General features: G+C 43.0%; 1 protein-coding gene across 3 annotated transcripts in view; it reads left to right on the forward strand.

Annotated features, from left to right (window-relative positions):
- RIMS4 (regulating synaptic membrane exocytosis 4) overlaps window positions 1–16708 on the forward strand; it is a 1070250-nt gene that overhangs the window by 972829 nt on the left and 80713 nt on the right. The window lies entirely within an intron of this gene.

Consider the following 16708-nt stretch of genomic DNA (forward strand, 5'->3'; position numbering starts at 1 on the left):
GTCAGCTATGTGCATTTACTCCCTAGCTGAGATGTGCGGTTAACCATTTGTCCTCTGTAAGCATAACAAACTTTTCTCTGTTAAAGGGCATCTGTCAGTGGGATCAACCCTCCTAAGTCATCTATATGGGCATACAGGTCATAGAAAGTTACCGTAAATAAAATGATACTATGATATCTGTGGTCCAATGTCTTATTCCAGAGAAATCCATTTTTTATATATGTAAATGAGCTCTTAAGATCTATGGCCGAGACATAGATCTTCCAAGAATGTGCCCCCACAGCTTATTATAAAAGAAAAGGGGTGTTACAAGTGTGAGATATGTAATGACTGACAGTCTACACTCCTAATCTACGTCTCACACAGGTAATACCCAGTTTTAATTTAAAATAAGCCCTTGAGATAGATTCTTGCTGAGATCTATGTCCTGCCAGTAGATCTTAACAGCTTATTTACATATTGAGAAAAATGTGGATTTCTCTAGAATAAGACGTTGGATCGCAGATATTAGGGTATCATTTTATTCAACTTGCTGTCATCTTCATGACCATATAGACGGCTTAGAAGAGTTGATCATATTGACAAATTCCCTTTACTACTAATGCTGTTCCCACATCTCTGCTACAACAGTATGTCATTTTTACTGCAAGCAGGTTATCAGTTTGCCTGTTCATTATGGCTGCTCTGCAGTTAACCTGCTGTCTGCTGTAAGCATAATCAGCTATGCTGTACTAATACCGATGCTGTTCACACAAATCTCCTAAAACGGTGTGTACTCCTTTCTGCAAGAAAGTCTGCTGATTGCTTATGTCTTTGCTATAGACGATTTTTGTAACCATTTGTATGCTGAAAATCCTCGATTGAGTATTCATCTTAAGATTCTTAGTATATCCACACCCCTGCCTTTGTGTATTCTGGTATTCCTGCTACACTTGTCTGTCTATGGTCCTTCATGCCACACTATCCTGGTCCTCGATGATCCACATGTCATCCGGCTGCGCTGTGCTATCGCCATCTGTGTTGCTCACTGTGACCTTCAGCTTCGAGAATCCACCTCACCAAGTTTATCCTTAACAGGATTAATTTTGTAAACTACATATTACAGCATTATTTTGAATTGCTTGTACTATTGCTTCTACTGTTGACTTTCGTTTAAAAGGTTACAATAAGGCATATGCATTTATTGGGGAATTATGCAAGTTTGTAGTGAAGTTCTGTCTGTGTAATGTATGCTGGGTTCTCCATAAAGAGAGAGAGGCCTTCATTCATACCCATATCTGCTCTGGCAGATAGAACAGTACTTTGATTTGCGACTCTCTTATTATAAAGTTATTGAAAATCACATTTTTAATCTATAAAATCCCTTTAAAGGGTTGTCCGGTCCAAATTGATAAGCCTGCAGTCACTCTGTGACTGTGTGACTGCAGACTTATGACGCACTTAGCGCTGTGGGGATTCAACGGTTTATTTTCCAGGACCTGAGGGTATGTATGGGTTATACATACTCCAGGCCAGAGCCCATCCTCTAGTCGGACTTGTGGTCTCGCTCAATTCAAGTTTATGGAGTGAGTTCAAACCTACTGGACAGGCTGTAGCTAAGGCTAGTTTCACACTAGCGTTTACCTGATCTGCGGCAGGCTGCGGACTTCCTCCGTGAAGCCCCGCCCTTGGCCGCACCTCTGCCGCTAGCTCCGCCCACTTCTGCATGCGGCCCGTATGCGACCCCCGTACCTATCTTTAACATTAGGTACGCAGGTCGTGCGGCTGTATGCGGATGCTGCCACATGCGTCGTTTTCAGCATCGTCAAAACGACGCATGTGGCAGCATCTGCATACAGCCGCACGACCTGCGTACCTAATGTTAAAGATAGGTACGGAGGTCGCATGCGGGCCGCATGCAGAAGTAGGCGGAGCTAGCGGCGGAGGTGCGGCCGAGGGCGGGGCTTCACGGAGGAAGTTCGCAGCCTGCCGCAGATCAGGTAAACGCTAGTGTGAAAGTAGCCTAAGAGTATGTATGATGCACATGTACCCTCTTGTCCCAGCTCAGAAACAGGCTGAACCCCACTGCGCACAGTGTGTGCTGGGGGGGATTCATAAATCTGGAGTCACACAGAATGACTGCTGACTTATCAATTTGGACCAGACAACCCCTTTAATAACTGCTTGTACTTGTAAAATCACTGCATCACCCACAATCATCACACATTTAGCAACTCGCTCCTACAGATAGGATAAAGGCCTAAAATATACAGTATACTGTTCCGGCATAAATTAAGAGACCACCACATCAAAACCCTGTCATGGGCAGCCCAATCTCCAGACCTGAACCCCATTGAAAACCTCTGGAATGTAATCAAGAGGATGATGGATAGTCACAATCAAAAGCCATCAAACAAAGAAGAACTGCTTACATTTTTGCACCAGAAGCAGTGTGAAAGACTGGTGGAAAGCATGCCAAGACGTATGAAAGCTGTTATTAAAAATCATGGTTATTCCACAAAATATTGATTTCTGAACTCTTCCTGAGTTAAAACATTAGTATTGTTGTTTCTAAATGATTATAAACTTGTAACTTGTTTTCTTTGCATTATTTGAGGTCTGAAAGCACTGGGTTTTTTTTTATTTTGACCAATTCTCCTTTTCAGAAAAAAAATACAAAATTTATTGCTTGGAAATTGGGAGACATGTTGTCAGATGTTTATAGAATAAATAAAAATTGTATATTTTTACTCAAAAATATACATGTAAAGAGAAAAATCAGACAAAGTGAACATTTTGTAGTGGTCTCTTAATTTTTGCCAGAGCTGTATAATGCTAGACAAAGATTTTGCATGCTATATTTTTCCGACGCATTACATGTTTATGTCACCGATGAAAGACAGAAAAGCTTATATGTCATATATATTTTGTAATGAGGCAGATTCGTGGCTGGTCCAGATGGCTATTACCAATGAACAGGTCGGTCTGATTGAGCCTCACGCTAAACTCTTGACACTTGTTCACTCAATGAGGATTGCTAAGTGTTTTGTTAAGTATATTGCCAGTTCAACCTCCTAATTAATAGTTGCCAGTCAAGTGCCAAGTGTGTAATTTTATTGCACTTCTTTGAAACAGCACTTACGTAAATAGTTTTATTCATGGTGCAGGTCTTAAGATAAATTAAAATCACGCTTCAGGGAAAAATGGAGAGACCATCAGGTTACGTGACACAAAAAGTCTAATTGGAAGAAGTCCACCAAATAAGCAAATATTGATGAATTTTTTACAGTAACATTTTGTGGGTTTTATCTTAGATTTACTTGTAATGTATATTGCAATTCTTCATTCTAACATTGGGTGTGGTTTACTTGGAGACATCACTCATATCTGCCCAAGAGACTAAAAGAGATCCAACATGTCACCTGCTACTTACCAAATTGCTGTGCCACATTGTATGCGTGTGTTCACCCATCTTCAAGCTCGGAAAGTTACATTTTTAGAAAATGTTTATTTTACGTTAAGCCTTCTTCTCTAATCTTGCCCAGTCCTTTGTGTTCACACAGAAATATTTCTTCTAGAGCAACTCATTAATGTACCATGCGGTGTGATACTCTTTTTATGGCCTCCACAGAGCCCCCACATACACTATGATGCTTGTATTTATGCTACTGTGGGGTCACGGGATAAGGGATAAATTCCCAATTGCTGGGATTCCGAAAGCTGGCCCCCACCAATTCCAAAATCCAGGTCTCTGGGTCTCTGAAGGACTCCCTATGAATGGAACGGTGGTCAATTATGCATACTGCTGCTGCGTTCTTTCTTAATGGGACCACCATAAATAGTCAAACATTCCACTAGGATGGTCTTATGCACTCCCATAAGCATAAATGGAACTGCAGTGCACATGATAGGCCACTACTCCATTCACATGGGGCTCAGTCCAATTCTCAAGATTGGTGGGATTACCAGCAGTCAAACCTCCGCATTCGGAAAGTTATTCCCTATTCTATGGTTAGGGGGATAACTTCTAAATATGAGAATACCCCTTTAAACTGAACTTCAAGATTGCAGATGATTTCCAGCTGTTAAACACAACTGGAATCCTGTTGTGGGTGCTGTGACCAAACAAATCTCCAAACACCACTTTAACCCCTTAAATGTCGCTATCAGTAGTCCAACTTTTAATTTGTTCAGCGCATCCTACAGTAACTATGCTCCTCCGTCAAAAATGTTGCTCCAGTCAGGAGCTGGAGTACATTTCTGGTGTAATTACTATCATTTTTGTTGCATAAATTATAATGAATATTTCACCCAGCCTTGAGCTACCACTGTCTAGCACCTAATTCACTCAACTTCAAAAAGTTGTCCAAAAGTCGCAAAAAAATTTCCAAGCATTATTTCTAGCTGTTTTATATCACAATTTTAGCAATAACTGCTTTATAAATTGGCTCCTTTCTGAATTTGGAGAAATCACTTGTTATATTAGTTGTTGAGCTAATAACATTGTTCTTGTTTGATTGGCTAATTGTAAATACCAGAAAGATTGCATATTTTAGTGATAAACCTAGTTTGCAATGGGGGGTTGAATAATTTTTTACTGCAATTGTAGACCATAAGGCATAAATAAAAATGACTTCATCATATGTTCTCCAGCTTTATTATAATGCAGAAAACCTAGTAAATGACAGTATAAGGTGCATGTTCAGACACAAACTTTCTCACATCCTTGGCTAAGCTTTCTATCCTGCTATTGATACTCTTATTTCTACACTCAAGATAAACTGTCAGAATCTTACTGGGCACCCCTTATTTCTTTCTATCTGTTCCTCATCATCATGTATCAATGTCGACCATATTCCCAGAATTGGAAGTCACATGCTATAAACTCTATAGTCTGCATGATTCATTCCCCTTCTCCAATTTCTACACCCACTAGACAATGTTGGTGATGTATGTGCAGCTGAGTGATACTTGTATGTGTTGTACAGCCCTGAAAAAACAATACTTTACTCCTACAGCTGTATCCCTACTGCAAGATGTATAAAGAAAGCATAGAAAGATTTACTGTGTGGTTAAAGGTAAGTACATGCCAGGAGTAAATCAAGTAGTTATTGGCCACATAGCTAAGAACATGTAGGGGGCTGACACAGATGGTATTTAAAGATAACCTGTCATATCCCAAACACTATTAAGGCCCCGTCACACATAGCGAGATCGCTAGCGAGATCGCTGCTGAGTCACAAGTTTTGTGACGCAACAGCGACCTCAGTAGCGATCTCGCTATGTGTGACACGTACCAGCGATCAGGCCCCTGCTGCGAGATCGCTGGTCGTGTCGGAATGGCCTGGGCCATTTTTTGATCGTTGAGGTCCCGCTGACATCGCTGAATCGGTGTGTGTGACACCGATCCAGCGATGTCTTCACTGGTAACCAGGGTAAACATCGGGTTACTAAGCTCAGGGCCGCGCTTAGTAACCCGATGTTTACCCTGGTTACCAGCGTAAATGTAAAAAAAAACAAACAGTACATACTCACCATCTGATGTCCGTCAGGTCCCTCGCTGTCCGCTTCCTGCTCTGACTGAGATCCGGCCATACAGTGAGAGCACAGCACAGCAGTGACGTCACCGCTGCGCTCTGCTCTCACTGTACGGCGGCTCAGTCAGAGCAGGAAGCAGACGGCAAGGGACCTGACGGACACCGAAAGGCGAGTATGTACTGTTTGTTTTTTTTGGTAACCAGGGTAAACATCGGGTTACTAAGCGCGGCCCTGCGCTTAGTAACCCGATGTTTACCCTGGTTACCCGGGTGCTGCAGGGGGACTTCGGCATCGTTGAAGACAGTTTCAACGATGCCGAAGTCGTTCCCCTGATCGTTGGTCGCTGGAGAGAGCTGTCTGTGTGCCTAAACATTGAAACCCCCCACAAGTGACACTATTTTGGAAAGTAGACCCCTTAAGGAACTTATCTAGATGTGTGGTGAGCAGTTTGACCCAACAAGTGCTTCACAGAAGTTTATAATGCAGAGCCGTAAAAATAAAAAATCATATTTTTTCACAAAAATGATCTTTTCGCCCCCCAATTTTTTATTTTCCCAAGGGTAAGAGAAGAAATTAGACCACAAAAGTTGTTGTGCAATTTGTCCTGAGTATGACGATACCCCATATGTGGGGGTAAACCACTGTTTGGGCGCATAGCAGAGCTCGGAAAGGAAGGAGCGCCATTTTACTTTTCAATGCAAAATTGACTGGAATTAAGATGGGACGCCGTGTTGCGTTTGGAGAGCCCCTGATGTGCCTAAACATTGAAACTCCCCACAAGTGACACCATTTTGGAAAGTAGACCCCTTAAGGAACTTATCTAGATGTGTGGTGAGCACTTTGACCCAACAAGTGCTTCACAGAAGTTTATAATGCAGAGCCGTAAAAATAAAAAATCATATTTTTTCACAAAAATGATCTTTTCGCCCCCAATTTTTTTATTTTCCCAAGGGTAAGAGAAGAAATTGGACCCGAAAAGTTGTTGTGCAATTTGTCCTGAGTATGCTGATACCCCATATGTGGGGGTAAACGACTGTTTGGGCGCATGGCAGAGCTCGGAAGGGAAGGAGCGCCGTTTGACTTTTCAATCCAAAATTGACTGGAATTGAGATGGGACACCATGTCGCGTTTGGAGAGCCCCTGATGTGCCTAAACATTAAAACCCCCCACAAGTGACACCATTTTGGAAAGTAGACCCCCTAAGGAACTTATCTAGATGTGTTTTGAGAGCTTTAAACCCCCAAGTGTTTCACTACAGTTTATAACGCAGAGCCGTGAATATAAAAATTATTTTTTTTTTCACAAAAATGATTTATTAGCCCCCAGTTTTGTATTTTCCCAAGGGTAACAGGAGAAATTGGACCCCAATAGTTGTTGTCCAATTTGTCCTGAGTACGATGATACCCCGTATGTGGGGGGGAACCACTGTTTGGGCGCATGGCAGAGCTCGGAAGGGAAGGAGCGCCATTTGGAATGCAGACTTAGATGGATTGGTCTGCAGGCGTCACGTTGCATTTGCAGAGCCCCTGATGTACCCAAACAGTAGAAACCCCCAAGAAGTGACCCCATATTGGAAATTGGAAACTAGACCTCCCAAGGAACTTATCTAGATGTGTTGTGAGAACTTTGAACCCCCAACTGTTTCACTACAGTTTATAACGCAGAGCCATGAAAATAAAAATTATTTTTTTTTTCACAAAAATGATTTTTTAGTCCCCAGTTTTGTATTTTCACAAGGGTAACAGGATAAATTGGACCCCAAAAGTTGTTGTCCAATTTGTCCTGAGTACGCTGATACCCCATAGGTGGGCGGAACCACTGTTTGGGCGCATGGCAGAGCTCGGAAGGGAAGGAGCGCCATTTGGAATGCAGACTTAGATAGATTGGTCTGCAGGCATCACGTTGCATTTGTAGAGCCCCTGATGTACCCAAACAGTAGAAACCCCCCACAAGTGACCCCATATTGGAAACTAGACCTCACAAGGAACTTATCTAGATGTGTTGTGAGAACTTTGAACCCCAAGTGTTTCACTACAGTTTACAACGCAGAGCCGTGAAAATAAAAAAATCCTTTTTTTTCCCACAAAAATGATTTTTAGCCCCCCCAATTTTTATTTTTCCAAGGATAACAAGAGAACTTGGACCCCAAAAGTTGTTGTCCAATTTGTCCCGAGTACGCTGATACCCCATATGTTGGGGTAAACCCCTGTTTGGGCGCACGGGAGAGCTCGGAAGGGAAGGAGCACTGTTTTACTTTTTCAACGCAGAATTGGCTGGAATTGAGATCGGACACCATGTCGCGTTTGGAGAGTCCCTGATGTGCCTGAACAGTGGAAACTCCCCAAATCTACCTGAAACCCTAATCCAAACACACCCCTAACCTTAATCCCAACGGTAACCCTAACCACACCCCTAACCCTGACACACCCCTAACCCTAATCCCAACCGTAAATGTAATCCAAACCCTAACCCTAACTTTAGCCCCAACCTTAACCCTAACTTTAGCCCCAACCCTAACCCTAACTTTAGCCCCAACCCTAACCCTAACTTTAGCTCCAACCCTAGCCCTAACCCTAGCCCTAACCCTAGACCTAACCCTAACCCTAGCCCTAACCCTGTTGTGATTCGGTTCGTGGGCTCCCCCGGTGGTCTCTTGTGGTACTGGTGTCCTGCAAGCTTTGCCTTCTCAGTTCACCTGTTCCTATCAGGATGTGGGAGTATCCTATTTAACCTTGCTCCTCAGTCATTCTAATGCTGGCCATCAATGTATCCAGAGTGATTCTGTTGCATGTTCCTGCTCCCAGTTTTCTGCTCAGCTAAGTTGGACACTTTAGTCCTTAAGTCTATTTTTGTATGTTTTGTCCAGTTTGCACTTATGTGAATCTCTGAAGCTGGAAGCTCTTGTTGGGCTGAAATTACCACTCCAGTGGCATGAGTTGTCACATGAGTTAAGGTAATTTCAGGATGGTGTTTTGAAGGGTTTTGCAGCTGACCGCGAAGTCCTCTGTTGTATCTTTCTGCTATTTAGTTAGCGGGCCTCTCTGTGCTAAATCTGCTTTCATACTACGTGTGTCTTTTCATCTGCTCTCACCGTTATTATATGTGGGGGGCTGCTATCTCCTGTGGGGACATTCTCTGGAGGCAAGCCAGGACTGTGTTTTCTTCTACCAGGGGTAGTTAGTTCTCCGGCTGGCGCGCGGCATCTAGAGACAACGCAGGAATGCCCCCTGGCTACTTCTAGTGTGGTGTGTAGATTTAGCATCGCGGTCAGCTCTAGTTTCCATCACCCGAGAGCTTGTCCGTTTATTCTATGCTTCTGATGTTTCCTTGCCATTGGAAACCATAACAGGGATAGACACGTCCCCTAGGAGGTTCTGCTCCAGGCAAGAGATCTATAGGACAGTCATAGGGACGGTGAGGTGGAAGGGTCTCAGCAGCCCTCTTGGAGAAAACATCTGCATAGGACCGATAGCATTCGAGGAGTGGCGTCATTGGCTTGAGGGTGCTAAACATCAGGTGGTGGTCTTGACTGATCACAAAAATTTGATTTATCTTGAGTCGGCCAGACGTCTGAATCCTAGACAGGCGCGCTGGTCGTTGTTTTTCTCCCGGTTTAATTTTGTGGTTTCGTATCTGCCAGGTACTAAGAATGTGAAGGCGGATGCCCTTTCTAGGAGTTTTGAACCTGATTCCCCTGGTGATTCTAAACCTACGGGTATACTTAAGGATGGGGTGATATTGTCTGCTGTCTTCCCAGACCTGCGACGTGCTTTACAAGAGTTTCAGGCGGATCGGCCTGATCGTTGTCCACCTGGTAGATTGTTTGTGCCGGATGAGTGGACCAATAGAGTCATCTCGGAGGTTCATTCTTCTGCGTTGGCAGGTCATCCGGGAATTTTTGGTACCAGAGATTTGGTGGCTAGTTCCTTCTGGTGGCCTTCCCTGTCTCGGGACGTGCGTACTTTTGTGCAGTCTTGCGATGTTTGTGCTCGGGCCAAGCCTTGTTGTTCTCGGGCTAGTGGGTTGTTGTTGCCCTTGCCTGTTCCTAAGAGGCCTTGGACACACATCTCTATGGATTTTATTTCTGATCTCCCTGTTTCTCAGAAGATGTCCGTCATTTGGGTGGTGTGTGACCGCTTTTCTAAGATGGTTCATTTGGTGCCCTTGCCCAAGCTGCCTTCCTCATCTGAGTTGGTGCCCCTGTTTTTTCAGAATGTGGTTCGGCTGCATGGTATTCCGGAGAATATCGTTTCCGACAGGGGATCCCAGTTTGTGTCCAGATTTTGGCGGGCGTTTTGTGCCAGGATGGGCATTGATTTGTCTTTTTCGTCTGCATTTCATCCCCAGACAAATGGCCAGACGGAACGTACTAATCAGACCTTGGAGACTTATTTGAGGTGTTTCGTGTCTGCTGATCAGGATGACTGGGTCTCCTTTTTGCCGTTGGCTGAGTTTGCCCTTAATAATCGGGCCAGTTCTGCCACTTTGGTCTCCCCTTTCTTTTGCAATTCAGGGTTCCATCCTCGTTTTTCATCTGGTCAGGTGGAGTCTTCGGATTGTCCTGGAGTGGATACCATGGTGGATAGGTTGCATCATATTTGGGGGCAGGTGGTGGACAATTTGGAGTTGTCCCAGGAGAGGACTCAACGTTTTGCTAATCGCCATCGTCGTGTTGGTCCTCGTCTTCGTGTTGGGGACTTGGTGTGGTTGTCCTCCCGTTTTGTCCCTATGAGGGTCTCTTCTCCTAAGTTTAAGCCTCGGTTCATCGGTCCTTATAAGATTTTGGAAATTCTTAACCCTGTGTCTTTTCGTTTGGACCTCCCAGCATCCTTTGCTATCCATAATGTCTTCCATCGGTCATTATTGCGGAGGTATGAGGTACCACTTGTGCCTTCTGTTGAGCCTCCTGCTCCTGTGCTGGTTGAGGGTGAATTGGAGTACGTGGTGGAGAAAATCTTGGACTCCCGTGTTTCCAGACGGAGACTTCAATATCTGGTGAAATGGAAGGGCTATGGTCAAGAGGATAATTCTTGGGTTACAGCTTCTGATGTTCATGCTTCTGATTTGGTCCGTGCCTTTCATAGGGCTCATCCAGATCGCCCTGGTGGTTCTTGTGAGGGTTCGGTGCCCCCTCCTTAAGGGGGGGGTACTGTTGTGATTCGGTTCGTGGGCTCCCCCGGTGGTCTCTTGTGGTACTGTGTTGTGAATTTGGTTTCTGGGCTCCCCCGGTGGTTTCTGGTGGTACTGCACTTGTGTGCTTCATCTCCTCTGTTCACCTGTTTTCCATCAGTATGTGGGAGTTTTCTATTTAGCCTTGCTCCTCAGTCATTTCTATGCCGGCCAACAATGTTACCAGAAGCCTTTCTGTTGCATGTTCCTGCTCCCAGACTACTATCAGCTAAGTTGGACTTGTAGTCCTAAGTTTGTTTTGCATTTTTGTTCCAGTTCTCTGTGATTGAATATTTCTGAGGCTGGAAGCTCTTGTGAGCTGAAATTGCCACTCTGGTGTCATGAGTTGATGTTAGAGTCTTAAAGTAATTTCAGGATGGTATTTTGAAAGGGTTTTCAGCTGACCGTGAAGTTAGACTACTATCAGCTAAGTTGGACTTGTAGTCCTAAGTTTGTTTTGCATTTTTGTTCCAGTTCTCTGTGATTGAATATTTCTGAGGCTGGAAGCTCTTGTGAGCTCTAAATTGCCACTCTGGTGTCATGAGTTGATGTTAGAGTCTTAAAGTAATTTCAGGATGGTATTTTGAAAGGGTTTTCAGCTGACCGTGAAGTTCCCTTTTCTGTCTTCCTACTATCTAGTAAGCGGACCTCAATTTGCTAAACCTATCTTCATACTTCGTATGTCATTTTCCTCTAAAATCACCGCCAATATATGTGGGGGCTACTGTCTGCCTTTTGGGGAAAATTTCTCTAGAGGTAAGCCAGGTCTGTATTTTCCTCTGCTAGGGTCAGTCAGTTCTCCGGCTGGCGCTGGGCGTCTAGGGATAAAACGTAGGCACGCTACCCGGCCACTGTTAGTTGTGCGGTAGGTTTAGCTCATGGTCAGCTCGAGTTCCCATCTTCCAAGAGCTAGTCCTTTTGTATGCTTAATTACGTTCTCTTGCCATTGAGAACCATGACAGTACTGGTGTCCTGCAAGCTTTGCCTTCTCAGTTCACCTGTTCCTATCAGGATGTGGGAGTATCCTATTTAACCTTGCTCCTCAGTCATTCTAATGCTGGCCATCAATGTATCCAGAGTGATTCTGTTGCATGTTCCTGCTCCCAGTTTTCTGCTCAGCTAAGTTGGACACTTTAGTCCTTAAGTCTATTTTTGTATGTTTTGTCCAGTTTGCACTTATGTGAATCTCTGCAGCTGGAAGCTCTTGTTGGGCTGAAATTACCACTCCAGTGGCATGAGTTGTCACATGAGTTAAGGTAATTTCAGGATGGTGTTTTGAAGGGTTTTGCAGCTGACCGCGAAGTCCTCTGTTGTATCTTTCTGCTATTTAGTTAGCGGGCCTCTCTGTGCTAAATCTGCTTTCATACTACGTGTGTCTTTTCATCTGCTCTCACCGTTATTATATGTGGGGGGCTGCTATCTCCTGTGGGGACATTCTCTGGAGGCAAGCCAGGACTGTGTTTTCTTCTACCAGGGGTAGTTAGTTCTCCGGCTGGCGCGTGGCATCTAGAGACAACGCAGGAATGCCCCCTGGCTACTTCTAGTGTGGTGTGTAGATTTAGCATCGCGGTCAGCTCTAGTTTCCATCACCCGAGAGCTTGTCCGTTTATTCTATGCTTCTGATGTTTCCTTGCCATTGGAAACCATAACATAACCCTAACCCTAACCCTAGCCCTAATCCTAATGGGAAAATGGAAATAAATACATTTTTTTAATTTTATTATTTTTTCCTAACTAAGGGGGTGATGAAGGGGGGTTTGATTTACTTTTATAGCGTTTTTTTATATCGGATTTTTATGATTGGCAGCTGTCACACACTAAAAGACACTTTTTATAGCAAAAAAGTTTTTGCGTCTCCACATTTTGAGACCTATAATTTTTCCATATTTTGGTCAACAGAGTCATGTGAGGTCTTGTTTTTTGCGGGACGAGTTGACGTTTTTATTGGTAACATTTTGGGCACATGACATTTTTTGATCGCTTTTTATTCCGATTTTTGTGAGGCAGAATGACCAATAACCAGCTATTCGTGAATTTCTTTTGGGGGAGGCGTTTATACCGTTCCACATTTGGTAAAATTGATAAAGCAGTTTTATTCGTCGGGTCAGTACGATTACAGGGATATCTCATTTATATCATTTTTTTATGTTTTGGCGCTTTTATACGATAAAAGCTATTTTATAGAAAAAATAATTATTTTGGCATTGCTTTATTCTGAGGCTATAACTTTTTTATTTTTTTGCTTATGATGCTGTATGGCAGCTTGTTTTTTGCGGGACAAGATGACGTTTTCAGCGGTACCATGGTTATTTATATCCATCTTTTTGATCGCGTGTTATTCCACTTTTTGTTCAGCGGTATGATAATAAAGCGTTGTTTTTTGGCTCGTTTTTTTTTTTTTTCTTACGGTGTTCACTGAAGGGGTTAACTAGTGGGACAGTTTTATAGGTTGGGTCGTTACGGATGCGGCGATACTAAATATGTGTACTTTTATTGTTTTTTTTATTTAAAGAAATGTATTTATGGGAATAATATTTTTTTTTCTTTATTTACGAATTAATTTTTTTTTTTTTTTACACATGTGGAATTTTTTTTTTTACTTTTTTACTTTGTCCCAGGGGGGGACATCACAGATCGCTGATCTGACAGTTTGCACAGCACTCTGTCAGATCAGCGATCTGACTGACAGCGCTGCAGGCTTACCAGCGCCTGCTGTGGACCCGGAAGTATTCCCTGCAGTACCCGGATGCAGCCCTGCGGCCATTTTGGATCCAGAGACTGCAGGGAGGAGACGCTCGGTACAAGGTGAGTACATCGCCTTGTACCGATCGTCTCAGGGAAGCACGCAGGGAGCCCCCTCCCTGCGCGATGCTTCCCTGTCCCGCCGGTACACTGCGATCATGTTTGATCACAGTGTGCCGGGGGTTAATGTGCCGGGGCGGTCCGTGATAGTCAGCTGACACCCGGCCGCAATCGGCCGCGCTCCCCCCGTGAGCGCAGCCGATTGCATATGACGTACTATCCCGTCACTGGGAATTAAGTCCCAGTTCACCTTGACGGGATAGTACGTCATATGGGATTAAGGGGTTAACCTGAAAGACCAGCTATGCAGAGGAAATTAACTTTACTTCTCTCGGCAGCCTCCAGCTTTCAGTCATAGAGACACGACCGAAGTGGCTTCAGTCACAGCTCAGTATATAGTGAGCAGCATCTGTAATCGTGCCCCTGGCACTGACTCACAGCCATCTCAGCAGTGCTGATTAACCTCATATCTGCAGGTTAACAGCATTTGGGAACATGACCAGTTTCCTTTAACTCTATGATTGTAATTTTGGGAACTATAAATTCTTCTATGTGCCAGAAAGAAATGCTTAAAAGTGTTGTTCAATTAACATCTTCACCAACCAGCCTGTATTAACCTTCCTGACCAAGCCAAATTTTACAGTTCTTACTTTAGGTAATAACTCTGGAACACTTCAACACTTTATGTTAGTGGTAAATTAGGTCCACATTTTTGGCATTTATTTGTAAAAATATCCACATTTTGGAAAAAAAAATCGCAATTTTCAAACTTTCATGTTTACATCAGCATAATTTTTAAAACATATATTTTTGTTAAGAAGTAAGAAGGATTAATAAAGTTTATGAGCAATTTCTCATTTTAAAAACTGCACCCCCACAAAGTGCTCAAAACCACATTCAAGAAGATTATTATCCCTTTAGCATTGTGGAAGGAAAAAATTAACATTTTAATTTTTCTAACAAAAATGTTGCTTTAGCCCAAAATTTTTCATTTTCACAAGGGTAACAAGAGAAAATGAACCCCAAAATTTACTTTGCAATTTCTCCTTAGTACATCGATATTTCATATGTGGTGGATATCTGCTGTTTTGGGTGCACAGTAGGGCTCAGATGGGAAGGGGCACCCTTTGACTTTTTAGAAGGCAAAATTGTCTGGAATTGATAGGAATTTATCTAGATTTGTGGTGAACACCTTGAACACCCGTGTGCTTCAGAGAATTTAATGGTGTTAAGTCGTGAAAATTAAAAAAAAAAAAATCACATTTTTCCCACAAAAATGTTTTAGCCCCAATTTGTTTTTATTTTCACAAGAATAACAGGAGAAAATGGACCCCAAAATTTTCTGCAAAATTTCTCCTGAGTACACCAATACCCCATATGTGGTGGAAAACTACTGTTTGGGCGCATGGCAGGGTTCGGAAGGAAAAAAGCACCATTTGACTGAAAATTGGCTGGAATCAATGGCGAATGTCTGCAATGTTTGCTGAGCCCCTAATATGCCTAAACAGGGGAAACTCCTCACAAATGACCCCATTTTGGAAACTTCACCTCTTGAAGAATTGAACTAGAGGTGTAGTGAGCATTTTTAAACCTCAGGTGATTCACAGAATTGTATAACATTGAGCTAAGTAAATGGAAAATTAACATTTTTTTTCCACTGAAATGCTGCATTGGCCCAAAGTTTTTAATTTTCAGAAGGGGTAATAGGGGTAAAGAACATTAACCTACTGTTATCCAAGAAGTATCATTTCTCCTTGCTAAGCATGCCCGATCTCCGCAAGGAGAAACGATACTGCTTGGATAACGGTCTGACGCCTCTCACACAGCCAAACCTGATCTCCGCCTTGCACTGACGAGGGGCAGTACCCCGAAACACAGTGTCTGCAAATTGAGATTCTGGTTTGGCTATTATCCTAAGTCATGTGACAAGGCTCGTTAAAGGGTCAACATTGACTTGTAGGATTGCTACCTTCCAATAGGTGGCACTAGAATTCTAGCCCTCTTCCTCTCTGAAGAGACAATTTGCATAATAACCTACTGTAAATGGAATCTGGAAATACTTTTCAGGCATGGTGGAAAGCTAAGAAGGGAAGGAGCTCCATATTATAGTGCAGATTTTGTTGTTATGGTTTGCAGGTCCTTGAGCACCTTCAGCCCCTAAGCACATCTAAGAGTGCAGCAATCATACTGACGCCACATGTATGTCATAGAATTTTATACTATTGGGCTGTGAAGAAAAAATAATTACATTTTTACCACAATAATTTGGTTGAAGCCCCAGATTTTACATTTTCACATAGAAAAATGGGTAAAAATGACAACAAAATTTGTCATACAATTTCTGCTGACCTTGGCAATATGTGTCTGTGCAGTACTATTTCGCCACATGGCGAGGCTTGGAAGAGGAGTGTTATTTGACACTTTGGTAAGACACTGGTGTAGCACTGCTAGAATCCAGTATCTCGCAGTCTCTGGGCCTAGTGGATAATAGTCACTGTTGCGGGACCAGTTTGAATTCCACTTTTTCAATCTTCTCTCTGATAATCGGGCGTCTATACAATGATTAATTCAGTCATCCAAATTTGTGGGAGCATCGGTCCTGCTAGTTCATCTTTGAGTGTACTGGAGAGTCAGTTGTTAAAAAAAAATAATTTTGTAGCATTATTCCATTCAGTACCAATTACCCATCTTCTGAATTCCGTGGCGTACTCTATAACAGAGTGCTTACCCTGATGTAAAGCCATCAGTGTAGCTGAAGCTGTTGCACAGCGATTAGAATCATCAAACACCTGGCTCATATCTCATAGGAAGACCTCCAGGTTATTAAGTCGATCATCGTGTGTTTTAATACAGGGACTGGCCCAAACTAAAGCTGATACACAATACTTTTGATCTGTCAGTATGGAAGTGAGCAGGGTGTGCACCAAAGTACAATCTGCACTGGCTGATGAATCTACGAAATTTGTCACGGTCTCCACCGAACCTGAAAGGTGGAAGGGTCGGTGGAGGGTCCAGAGCTATAGGTTGATTTTCTATTTGAAGGATCTGCTCACACTGCTGTACAATTTTATTGCTTAGATCTTGCACAATATTGTGAAGATCCTGTGTAGCTTATCCAAATATTTGAACGTTATGGGATGTCTGAGTTTCAATTGCTGTGTATTTTGTTTTTAGTGCTTGCATGTCTGCATAGATGCTGGCAAGCAAACAGTTCATCTTA

The sequence above is a fragment of the Ranitomeya variabilis genome, chromosome 4 (assembly GCF_051348905.1).
Source record: "Ranitomeya variabilis isolate aRanVar5 chromosome 4, aRanVar5.hap1, whole genome shotgun sequence".
Lineage (NCBI taxonomy): Eukaryota > Metazoa > Chordata > Amphibia > Anura > Dendrobatidae > Ranitomeya > Ranitomeya variabilis.